We start from the raw sequence: 13,328 nt of genomic DNA on the forward strand, positions 1-13,328 counted from the left end.
TATTCACTTGAAGAAAAAGGACTTCCCTGTGGAACTGGTTTTGTCTAAACTGTTTTTGGTGAGCAATCAGGTTTTAAACTTTTTTCTTGTTGATGTAAAAACAAGTGTCTGTCTCTCTGAAAAATTGGGAATTTTTATTGGAGACTTTGGGCAAAAGGCAAAAATATTTTGGCCCCAAACCAAAAACTTTAAGCCTAAAATGGCAAACCTCTCATTTTCAGCCAAACAATGAAAACGTTGGTTTTGGCTGGACATTTTTGGTTTTTCAACAGAAATGATCTTTTTCTCTAGGTCAAAAATTTTCCATGAGGTGAGGAATAAACATTACGGGTAAAAGCCTGGTGTAACTGGAAGGAAGGAGTAAAAAGAGAGATAAGGGATAAAAACAGCTTATCACAGCCATCATGAAGCTTCTGTTACCAAGGTCTGTTACAAGCCACTGCACCAATCCGGTAAAGAAACCCTGAAACCTATAGCCTGGTATATTTATAGCATGATTCATGGCCACTGAATGTTCTATAAACAAATTTATGGAATTGTTTTTCTCTTGGCCGTTTCCTTTTTTAGAAAATTATCACCAGGAAAAGCATTTGCAGACTATTTCTACCTGGACAGGGTTTTCATAGCTGTCCCGATGATCTCCTTTGCTACACAGGCAGTAAAAAGTCCCAAGCACTTGTGAGCAGCCTTATTAACTCATGAAAATCAGGAGCCCCATGCAGGCATCCGGCAGGCAGAGGAGATGCCTTGTCACCTCTCTCCCACCAGCCGCACACGGTCCGTAGGGAGAAGGGAGCATGTTTTAGAGATGGCAAAGCCATCTCAGACCGAGATGCGAGCCACCGGAGCACCGAACACGATGTGCACAGATTATCCCGCAGAACTCTTAATCACCCTGCGGGTGATTAAATTACTCGTGCAGCATAAACCGCATCCAACCTCCCCGCGGCGTGTTTCAATGGGGAGCGGATTGAGTAATCACTGCAAAAGGGCTAGGATGGGAAAAGCCGGAGGGCGGGAGGATATGGATCCTCGGGGTTAGGAGAGGGAGAACTGAAATGTTCTGCAGCCAAGAGCTGGCCTGTAATGAAGCTCTCACTGATGGTGCAGGTTTATTTATTTACTTTTTAATTTTCTGCCTAATACTTGGCTCTAAAGAGCGTGTTTCAGCATACAGCAGGAGCGCTGAGCTGAAGGGTAAGCTGAGCAGCATCAGGAGAAGAGTGTCCCCCCGAGCTACTAGGGCAGGTCCTGGTGTTTCCCTTTTCTCTTTCCGTGTCTTCAGGAAACAATCATTCCCGAAAGCGCTGCCATCCGCATCATATGTGTAAGTCTGACTACTTGGACAGACAACGGTGAATTAAACTGCCAAGAACTGATGCTTCCTCCTCCTAGTTTTCATGCAGGAGCCATGATCAGAGACAATTTTTTAATCACTGTTATAATGTTTCCCAACCAGTTCATAAAGCGGCTTTCAGGACATGACGCAAACCAGCAGTCTAAAGCCATAGATCTTTCTAGTTAATCTAAAAGATTAAGCACCTCACAGCCACTGGAGAGTGCTCCTTGGAACTACACTATTATGGCCCTGAATAAATCTGGTTTTATAATCCTGCTTAGTCTACACTGATCTGGATAAACAGAGACCCATCGTTTGAGAATGAAGCTCAGAAAAGCACGATTTAGGCAAAGGGAGGAAAATCGGAGCACATGGAAGGTGGCATAGGATGTTAAATCCTGTTAGGGACAAAGCATAATCCCCAGCTGCCCTTTACAATGACACTTCCCACAGAGTCACCTTACTGTTCAAGTCCCCGCAGACAGAAACAGCCGGTCAGGCGGGGAGGAAGGCTGTGCAGGATGAGGATGAGGAGCAGGAGAAGCTCAGACGGCTGTGCGGGAAGTGCTGGCACCCGCAGCCAGCACGGGTAGAGCTGCCACCCCCAGGGACCCTGTGGGCAGGTGGCACGTGGAGACACAGCATGGCTCTTGAACGTGCTCCAATGCCGCTGAGCTCAAGGAGCTTGTAGGGCAGCCAAGGCTGAGGGGGGAAAAATAAATACTTATCTACGCTCCTCACCTCGGGGAAAGAAGCAAGAACAGAAGTAAGCACCTACACAAACCAGCTGATTACCAGGAATCCCACTTCACCTACCAGCACTGAAACATGGGTACAGTTACTTCTAGCAGAACTTTGCACTGGGAACTCAGCTACTAACCCAATGCACCACCCCTGCTGCACCGACACCAGCGTTCACCAACCAACGGCCCGGGATCCTGGGGTAGCACCATTTGTCCTCCTTTGCCTTGTCCTTCACTGCAGGACATCGCTGCACAGCCGCGGAGAGAGGGAACACGTCTTGTAGGCACGACCATGACATGATGGTGGGGAGGTGGCACTACCTAATGGATGCAGCACTGCACCTGAACGCAAGGAGACCTAGATTTTTTCTTCCATTTGGCCAGTGGATCATTGATGTAGTCGAAGCAGTTGTTTTCCCCTTTTTCATCATACTTGAGGAGAAACGAAGCAACAGACACCTTTCCCCAAAAGCTCTCTGATGCAAGGCTGAAGTGCTGCCTGTATTCTGCACTAAGAAACCCTCTATTCTACAGATACTTCACTTACAAGTTCTTATATTCAGCTGCAACCAGCTCAAGTTAAAGTGCATGAGATCATTCATTACATCACCAGCTTATCTATGGGGTTAGTAACACGCTGATCAGACGACCGAAGAACTGGAAATATTTGCTGCAACTGAGGATCTTAGGAAGTACTTTTTTAGCGCTTGTACAGGGAACAGTTGCCTATACAAATATTTGCGAATAGTGTGAAATAAATTAGAAAGGAATATATCTTTAAATCCAGTATTTCCCGTATCTCTGAAGGAAAGGGAATATTGCCTGTATTTCTGAAGATTACTAACTTAATACACGAATTGCTGGGCAATATTCCCTCGTCTGTGTTTTGCAGATCATCAGATCAGCGGGTCACAATGGCTTTATATTCTGAAGAAGCTGTGAACAAACAACAAGCTGGGCACTGGATCTGCATTTGCAAACATTTTGCAGTTATCCCACAAAGAAAAATGAATGTGAATTACAGCTAATATATAGCCTTTGTCTATTCTGAATCGACGCAAAACTTTTGGCAGTGAAGACAGAGAGACTGGAAGTGTTGAATGTACAAAAGTTAGCTCCTACTCACCCAAGTGATAGTATTAAAATAACTCTCCCACAAACTTTATGGCAGCAAAATTCAGAAACAAGAAAAGGAAGCTTTTAGAAAACAAAGCAACTCATGAAACTCATTACTATGAGACAGGAATTATGACTGCTGTTATTATGATCTAGTGCCTATAAGCTGCTATGATGTGTAAGGACTTGTACAAATAAAAGGATAAGAGATCATTGTCATCACAAATTTAGTGGATTAAGAAAATGGTATGTGCATAATGAGTCTGTTTAAACAGAATGTTGGAATGATTTTTTTAAGGTAGGTAGAAATTGTCGTATCATTGACCACTAAGTAATTTGTACTTGGAAAAAAATCCCCCTTACATGACTTAAATCTCCCTGACATGGCATGTTTTTAAGATGCTGGAAGGGTTCGCCTTGGGAAAGCGGAATTGTTCTACAGGAGCAGAACTCCCTGCTGAGCCTGGTGCTACAGTGGGACCTACACTGGGGTACATCAGAAGGTGAGAGAAAAGCAGAGACTTCCAGACCGGTAGAGAATTTGTCTCCCTCTCCCAAAGGAAGAGGCCGTTTTTCCATTTATGTTTAGCACTAAACATAAAACCCCAAATCCTTAAAGGCCGGTAGGTACTAAACCAAACAAAAGCATAAGAACTGACTCCAAGCCAAGGCAAAAGTCCTGAGGTCTTTTCCCGAAAGGCCATTGCACGCCATCCTTACTACACTTCTGACGCCAAGAACTTAACGTAGGCAAGAGTTCCCCTTCCTTTTACTCTTCCAAGTAAGACGCTGCCTAGCATGCAAAGGACACAGTTCCATGGTAACAGGCTTCTGGAAATACGCAGTGTCGTGCTGCTTCCGGCCGATAACCCAGATTGCTATATGTTGTGTGACTACCTGAGTATCTTTTTTGCTCACAAAAGCTACCATGGGACCATGATAAGAAAGGAAAGATCCAGTTCTGAACACCCTTGTCATTAACCAGAAACTCAGCTGTCACGGGAAACCTGGAGACGATTTCTCCGCTGATAGCATCAGAGCTATGGCTGCAGAAAACTTTGGGATGTAGTTTTCCTGTTATTCCCCTCACTAAAATGTTTGCATCAACTATACAACAAAAAGTGTCAAATCAGCACTGAAGATCCCTCTTCTTTCTGCCCTGACACTCTTCTCTTTCCATTGCCTTAGAGGAAAACTATGTCACCGCTGGTGTTAAAGGACTGCAATCCAACTTAAGCAAAGGTTACACAAGCTAGTACAATTACTAGAGTCTCCATATTTTCCCAATAACGAATCTCACTCTAATTCAGAAGATATGCCCTGCCTGGGAAACAATGCGAGGTTGAATGAGGACAGAGCAAAGAATGACATGTCATAAAAGCCTGATGTTCTTGAGTGCCAGCAGAACCGTTTCCTTCTGATGGGTGCTCTTGGGTAGCTAATTTGAGGCATTTGGAGCATTTGGTAGACAGCTGTTCTGCTCACAGTGCAATGGCAAGCGTTTTCAGCTAAAACCACAAGAATGAACCGATGATGCCATTTGGAAGCCATGTTCAGAGAACTTACCTCCTCTGACTACGTTGCTGGTTTTTAGGAACAGAACGCAGCTTTTTACCCTCTCCCTTCCCTGCTGCTTTCCCTTTTGTGCTTCTCCAAGCAACCAAACCTTGCCAGAGCTGCAGATACCGGAGGCGACGCAGGCTGGCTCCGAGGGAAGATGGGAGCAGCTTCAGCCATCTTGGGTGGTGCCACTGGTGGGAGAGAGGAGGAAAAAGAGGTCTCGCTTTGTGAGCATCTCCTCCTTCTCTGTTAGAGAATCTGCACCTAGGAGCAGTTAAAAAGGACCTTTTCTCTCTTCCCCAAGGCACACGCAGCACACAGCACACTTTGTCCGCATGGGATAGTGCCAGGCACTGGTCCCAGTGAGAATTGTCCAAGAGAAGGGGGTAAGAATCAGCAAAGGTCTTCCCAAGGTCGACTGCTCTTGTCAACTGTTAACCTGTTTATTGTTAACTATTTACTGATCTTCTCCTGACAGTGGATGCAAATCTACCGGACCTGCCACGTGCAAAGATATTCATTAAACTAAAGAAGATCAAGACTAGTGAAAGAGACAGAAGGAGGGTGTTTCGTTCAAAGGGTAACGCACGAGACAGGAAGGCAACTATAGGTTCTCTGGGATCAGTCTTTGAACTAATCCGATTTTAAAATTTTCAGGTTCTTGGGCATGTTAAAAAGCTGGGGTTGAAATGTGGATGCTGGAGGAGGGGAATACCAAAAGGGAAGAACCAAGCAGTCCCAAGGGACTGAGTAATGGCAATGAGATGGAAATTTAGTAATACATACTGTCAAAGTGTGAATAGTAACAGCAAGAATTTTTGCTACATATTCAGAATATAACACACAGAAAACAGGCAAAAGAGGAAGATGTGGTTATGAACAGAGGAAAAAGATGAATCCGGCCCTAGAATAGACCAGAGGAGATATTCACAGACAAGGAAGTATTACTGTCGTACTATCGTAGATCACTTTTTTAACCGGAAGACTATGTCTTTTTTTTTTTTTTTTAACTCTATTCATTTCTTCAATATTCTGCACATTTCCTTTTATTTGGTGGAATGGAGACTCAAACATTGAATTTGCACCAAAAAGGGCATGCACCACTAGTTTATTAACTAACTACAGAAACCTTTGCAATGCTTCACTGGGAAGTGTAAGACTACACAACTGACTTCCAAAGAACAACCCATGTTATTTCCGTTTCTTCTTTTTGTTTTTTTTTCTGGTATTCTAGAATACCTTAAAATTGACTCTTACATCATTAGGATGCTGAAACTCATTTTACAACTTTCTTGATTTTTGTCTCTAAATACTTGTGCTGCTTTTCTATGGCCATTCTCAGTAATTAAACTACTTTTAGAAGCGTATCAAGTTCGTTCAAAAATTAACAGGTTTTGAAGACAAAAAGGGGAGAACAATTCACTAGAACGATCTGATTCTGTTCCAGACCTACCAATCATCTAGTCTGATTACTGTTTTAAAAACTGCACCTTGCAGGCTCCTTGATAGCTGGTACTAGTGCAGCTCTTTAGATCTCATTCTGCAAATATTTCACCCCCTTATTAAAAATAAAAGGAAATAAAAAAACATTAGATGTACTATGTCTTTCAACAACAGCCTTTGAATATCTTGCTTGGTGTTCTAAGTCACTTTGAATGAATACACGCACAGACAGGACGACATGGCCATGCAGACCACAGGTAACAGGACCACTAGCCTTCATCCTCCATCCCCCCAAACGATGCCTGCATTCAGTGCTCGTTATTCTGTTTAATTGTCTCTGAAAGCATTCATATCCAACTTCATTATGATTATTATGTTCCTTTATGCTGCCGATGTTTCCATCCATTCCTGCACTTGAGACCAAATCAAATTAAAGTGATGTTTAGCATGTGCACGCTGCGCATAGCACACTTGCTTGCCTATGTTTCACTTCCGTTTCACATCATTCTTAATGGGCCTTTAAGGACATCTCTGTATTCCCGCAGTGTTATTTATGGTTCTGACATCATCCCTCAAGGTGAACAGTACTTTGCTGTAGAGTATTTACTCTTTTATAGTAAATCTGCCTGCTGCTTTCTATAAAAACAGGAAAACAGCTGCAACTTTTATAGGTGAGAATGAAGGTTTCTCCCTCTTCTTAACGTACATTTCGTCATGGGGAGGTTAAAAGTGATCTTGGGAGCAGAAACACAAAGCATGAGTGTGGTCTTTCATGGCTGAATTTTATCTGTATCCCTTCAGCTGACGTTAAACAAAATGCATAAAGCCACACCAGATGTTTTTATTATCATTCGTTACTTACACGAATGCAGTATGGGCAAGCGCAGTATACAGAAGAAAAAAGTGGCCTTGGCTCATGGGACCAGATCTGTCTTTATAAACATCTTGTTAAATAGTTACGTGTATGCACAATGCCTTTGGATTAATAAGTGTTGAGTGAAACAAAATCTATAAAGAAATATCGTCAAATGAATTAACAGGTAAGTGGCTGTTATTATCTGAAGTCCAGGAAGATCTGTTCTCATTTATATCGATAGTAAATTGCTGAATGAGCTTTAAATCACATTCAACTTGGTCAAAACACAGGGACCAATATTTTTAAGTGCAAACCAGGTACCTAACAGGGTCTCATTTTGAAAGCATGCAGTGCTAGGTTAACGGTCGGACTTGATCATCTTAAAGGTCTTTTCCAACCTATAAATCCAGGGACAAACCAAGAACCAACACTGTTTTGATGCAGAATATTTGTTTGCTTAAAGCCTCAATGTTCCTAAACAAAGCACTGAAACCAAATTATCTTTATGTATAGACTGCAATCTGTGCAGGTGCTTCTGCTTCCTTGATACTCATGCAAAACCTCACAATTCTTGTCCCAAATCCGGCTATAGTGTTTGCCACATCACGTATGGCCCTACACATTATGTTGCAGGACTCGAACCTTTAGACCTTTGAGTTTTTCTGACTCAAATTTCTCTTCTTAACACACTAATCCATGCTACTGCAGTTGTACCAGAGCAGAGCTGAACTCCTCTAGCCTTCAATAACAACTACAGGCTTTATTCTGTAAATTGGTCAAACACTGTTTCTGGATCTTCAAGTAGCTTTTCCTCTGAGCATTCTCCAGCAAGCTAATGGGGATGTGTGAGCACAAATGTGTTTAAAGACAACTGGTGGAAAACTTTCCTGAGGACAACGCTGCCTCTCTCGATCAGTGGATCTTGCTGATGTGTGCAGCCTGGATGCTGCCACCACAGCTTCCTAAGAACTTCAGAATTTGCTCTCTCCTTTTTTCCACTGTCAAGTGGCCAAGTATTTCAAACATTTTCCTTTAACAAATGTGTCCTTGTGGGGGAAAGTACATTAGTAACAAAGTAGTTGCATCTTGTCAGGACCAGACTTTAATGGCTGTTTGAATTTTAACTATTATTTGCTAACTATTCCTGTTCAAGCCAACTAAGACCATAATAAAAGCCATTAAATACCAAGTAACTGGCCTCAGTGTAGCTGCAGGGTATAACACTGAGTATGATCTGAATTTATCCACTGTAAAGCAAAGACTTTGACCCTCAGACTTTTTGGAAATGGAAACTTTTTTTTTTTTTCCAGAGAAGATTGCCTAGAAGAATAGAAGTACTCTTCTTTGTCCCAGGGAAGGCCAAACATAGTCGGAAGGTAACACGACACAGTGGAATCCATTTTCCTATTTACAAGAGGAATGAAGACACTGTAAAATATCTGGCACTGATTTGCTAAAATATATGGGACAATGCAACCCGGTGTTTGAATCCATGGAAAAGTACACTGTGTAGGACAGAAAATACAAAGCGTTGTCTCACTGTGAGCAGGGAACTGCCAGGTGAACAGGGCAGGCGACTCAGACTGAGCTCCGCATTCTTTCGCCCTTTTCCTCCCTTTGCTTCTCTCTGAGCACCAGGAAGCCCTCGCGGCACACAAAGCATCGTTTTGGTAATTGCTGCCCGGTGGAACAGCAGGGAACGAGCAGAGGGACTGCAGATACAACAGAGAGAAGTGGTAAGAACAGAAGGGGTTACCCATGGCCAGATGAAGCCCTGACTGTGTAATGTCAAAGAACACACCAGCAAAAGGCCTCCAGGACATCTTCCATGGGTGAAAGGAGATGGCTCCTGCTCTCTTTCCTCCTCAGGAAGGGGAGCACAGACCCTCCTCAACCACAGCCTTGTCCTGATGTAGCCTGAGACGGGAGGCTGGGGTAAAACGGGGGACACACTCTGCAGATCCTGAGCCGGCGTCTGAGTGAGAGCACTGCATCCCAAATCAAGGGAAAATACAACACAACCCCTAAGAGAGTTATCCTCCACATTCTTAACGGGCTTTCTGCAAAAACCCGGGGACAAAAATTAATACTAGCAGCATTTTCACTTACACAACAAATCTGATTTTTAGCCATTTAAGGTGGTTGGAACTAATAAATCAAAATCTGTAAAAACCTAAAGAGAGAAAAGTTAAAGGCATGAATCTTAATCTGAAGAATTTGTGTCTTTATATTTAGAGGCAAGGTAAGAGATGCAAGTAAAACAGTCAGTGCAAGAAAGCAGAAAGGTAAGAAAAAGGTTAAAATAATTTCCTGGTTATTTACTTATGGCCCAATCAAAGTCTACTGAAGAAAACAGAAAGCCTCAGTGGGCTTTGGAATAGGCTGTTAAGACATTTGCACATCTTAAATGATCGCTGGATGTAACCAGTGCACTGAGAGCGGAGCGCAGAATGGAGAATTAAAAATAAGCAACACATTAGCTCAAATGGGAGCAGAACAGAGATCTCACAAAGCAATTTTCCATGCAAAGCCCTTAACTCACAAAAACAACAACAAAAAAAGACCAGTCCAAAACAAAACGCAGCCCTCACAAGTGATGTTCAAAACAATGCTTGGCTAGAAAGATGAGCTTTACACCATGTTCCAAATGTGAGCAAACTCCACAGCTGGAGACACTAATCTGAAAATGTTCACTGCATGAACCGATCGCTGCAGGGATCAGGAAGAAATTTATTTCCCTGAAGAACAATAACCTATTGGCAAGGTGTACCACAGAAATGTTTCACCTTTTGGAACCAGCGAGTGTTGCTGGTGGCTGGACATCAGACTTGACAGGCCGTGAGGTATCATCTGTTGAGGCAGTATCAGTGCAATATTGAAGGTGGCCCAGGAAAAGTGTAATTTAGCTGAAAGGGCTTCCCATGTCATCCTGCAGAAATAGCTTAATGCGGCTTCACTAACGAGGAGTCCAAAGCTGAGATTCTTACTCGCAACCTTTTGCTCGCTATCCTCAGTAAATCACAGCACACACTTTGATCTAAGGTGCTTAATTAAAATCACGGGGCAGCAAGGTAGAGTTCCCTTCTCTGGATTAGCTTGTTTGCACGGGATCGGCCCTCCCTTTCACTGAAAACCAAAATGCTGTGTAATTTCACAGGGCTGAAAAGCCCACACTGACATAGGTTATGACTTAAACTGCTTGTAGAGCACTTGGATTATCTCTGTGTTGGAGCGAAACGTGCCAGTTGTCGCTCAGGCCCAGGCAAGCATTTAGGAAGAAGCTCATCCCAGCTGTCCAGCAGCAGTTTTCACAGAATGATATTACAGTGCCGGAGTTACAAGACTAATTTGCTTCTAAATATGTTCTTTTTTTATTAGAATCAGCTCAAGGGTTTGCATGGTTTCAGTGATGTTTAATGGGGATTAGTTTGAAGTGAAAATGTGTTTTCCATTTGTCTGAGAAAGACACAACAGGGAGCCAAGCCCTGGAGATTATTCAGAGCTTTGGGTGGTTCTGGGAGGCCAAAGGCCGAGTGACTTCAGATTTCAGTGGAGTGTAATAATCCCCTAGAAATGCACAGCCTGGTGTGGCTTGTTGTGCAATTACGGGATGGAAATTGTAGTGCATTTCTGACCTGTGGATTATTCACCGGGTATCATTAACGCAGGTATGACAAGACTGTTAAGCAGCCAGGCAGCGCCAGCTGCACCTGGAGCTACCCACAGAACCTTCTCCGCTCCCGTTCTCCTGCTCCCTTCGGATGTGGACCCTCTCGTTTAGTTTAACAAGAGATTAACTACAGGGTAGCAAATAATGGAGCTGGTAAAGCTTATTCCCTGATTGATGGATAATGAGTTAGTCATTTTGCCCACCTCAGGATATTTATACAGCTAAGGAATGGCACAAAGAATTGCTATTTCAGGGCTCCGAGGGGCTACACTGCGCATTGTTTTTCTACTCAGTGGTGTCTGTGACATACGGTAGACTTAAATCTTTGTACTTATTAAATGGCTTGCCAACATAGGAACATACTGGCTTGCTTCATCTTACTTATTTTATTTATTCACTTATATTTGGTTGCTAAAACAAACATTTTCCTTGGCTGCAGAGCATCGCTCCCTGTATGCTGCTGGAGGTACGTGAAGGATGCTCGGCAGCCCGGTGTCTCTGCCTGCATCTGTCCTGAAAAACAGCTCCAGATGTCAGCACCCTGAGTGACATCTCAAATGTCACAGGGACCTTACTGCATGGCAGACCTCAATTTTTCTGAAGAACCTTCCCACCATGATTGTCTAACACCTCATTGTCCCGAGAGAAAGGTTTCGTATCTTCTGGGCATGCAGCATCCCTGTGATCCCTCATCATCCCTTGGATTTTTGCATTTGGAGAGCCAGGTTACTTTATCCACAGTGCAAGATATACAATAATATTGTTTCTATTGATTTTTTCCTTCATTTCAACTATTCGCTAGCTGCATTTCTTGGGACAGATTTGAATGCTGTTAGTGACCTTGTGAAAACACCGTCTTCATTATTAAAACCAGGTCATAAATACCCCTGGGCACAATGAAATGCCTCACCTGCAATTCTTCAAATAGTTTCCACTGCTATTAATTCTTTTAGGTGTATGAGGTCTCGCACATGTCTATTCACTAAATAGATATCATCTGGAGGTAGTTGAATATAACATTTTGGCATCAAATAGCCTGTATATAGAACACCTAGAAGTATTATTTGTGGATTTATCAATGTACCAAATTCTTGATTTTCCTGGGATAGCTCATCTGGAGGGAGGAAATCCAGCTTCAAACAGGAAACTGAACTTTTCCAGAGTTCATTGGTGTTGGAGGTCAAGCTTTAGTTCAGCTCATTACAGAGACAGATGTTAAATTCAGATTAGGAGTTACATTTTGGGAAAGTTTAAGAGGTTTTGGGATCTGTGGTTTTGGCCTAACCTACTCTTTAATCAAAAACGACATCCCTGGGCAACAGTCTTCAGCTCTCTCATACCTCTCAGAAATATGCATTCAAGACGTACAGAAGCTATTTCAATCTCAATGAGGAAACTCAGGTCATGCTTATTCCCATAATACAGTTGAATAATCTCCTCCGGTTCACAAGAAAAGTGTTTTCCCCACCCACATTTTATTTTTTGCCTCTGACTTTTACAACCTTGTGGGTGTGTTCTGTTTTAATAAGAAAAACGGTTTGATTATGATTGTCAAGTCAAACACATTTGGTTCCGAAGAAAAATTTAAATGAGGACTTTTCTAGTTTGTCAGCCATGACTTTGCTAAAGTGGTGGTTACTATAAATGATACGTTATAAATATGCTCTTTTAGACAATACTTTGTTTTGGGATGTTTTTAATTACTTTTATTAGAAACACAATGACTACAGTGATGTTAAATTTAGAAAACAGCTTCTTGGGTTTTATACCCTGCACATAAAGGTCCGCAAAAGTCCTAATATACCCTTTATGTGAAATACGTGGGTAGCGAACTTGGCATGTAGAAATACTTTGTCAGGTATCCCTGACAAAACTGACGCTATGTGCTCTCACCTACAGTAATTTTCTGGCCGGGGAAAGGCGCCTGAGCTCCTTGCACAGAGAGCCAGGAATTCACTAGAGAGGAAGGCACTGAAATGGGGGCTGCTGGAGAAAGTCAGCTTGAGAAGAGGTGGCAGCGCTGCCTCAGTGCTGGGCTGTCCTCCAGCCACCTCCCAGTCAGAGGAAAGTTACTGGGCTGTGCCATATCTTTGTTTAAAAAAAAAATAAAACCTTAGTTAACAGTCAATTTACAAGATCGTATTACAGTCACAGCTAAAAATCTGATTACCATGACGTATTATGTAAACAGCATTTATGAATACTTATAAAAATGAATTTAGCTACTACATGTTACCTCTTCAAAGCAGGTAAATATAATTTGCATTTTTATATGTAGGTGAATAACACAGTTGGCCAGAGTCATGTGAAACCTGGAACTGACCCCAGGCTTCAGGACTGCTTTTTCTGTCTAACATTACTCTGGACAGAAATGGAACTTACTAATATATAGCATTTTCCATCCACTATATATGCCAAAGATTAAGAAAAACAAGTTAAAAGAATGCAGGTGAAAGAAAAAGGAAATATCTCAACAACTATTTGTAGAGATGAGAGTACTTAGTTCTTGGTAATATCATACAAAAATATCATCAGACTGGATAGCATTCAGAAGTGATCAACAATAACGATTTTGAGCTGGAGACACTGATTCATAAAAGT

The 13,328-nt window shown here is 42.4% G+C and overlaps 1 long non-coding RNA gene across 1 annotated transcript in view; it reads right to left on the minus strand.

Annotated features, from left to right (window-relative positions):
• Positions 1-5,045, minus strand: part of LOC134523384 (uncharacterized) — a 31,693-nt gene extending 26,648 nt beyond the window's left edge. Inside the window, exon 1 of the long non-coding RNA XR_010073312.1 lies at positions 4,765-5,045. This is a non-coding gene — a long non-coding RNA (uncharacterized LOC134523384). The remainder of the gene's footprint in view (positions 1-4,764) is intronic.
• Between the last annotated feature and the right edge of the window lie 8,283 nt (positions 5,046-13,328).

The sequence above is a fragment of the Chroicocephalus ridibundus genome, chromosome 14, assembly GCF_963924245.1.
Source record: "Chroicocephalus ridibundus chromosome 14, bChrRid1.1, whole genome shotgun sequence".
Classification (NCBI taxonomy): Eukaryota; Metazoa; Chordata; class Aves; order Charadriiformes; family Laridae; genus Chroicocephalus; species Chroicocephalus ridibundus.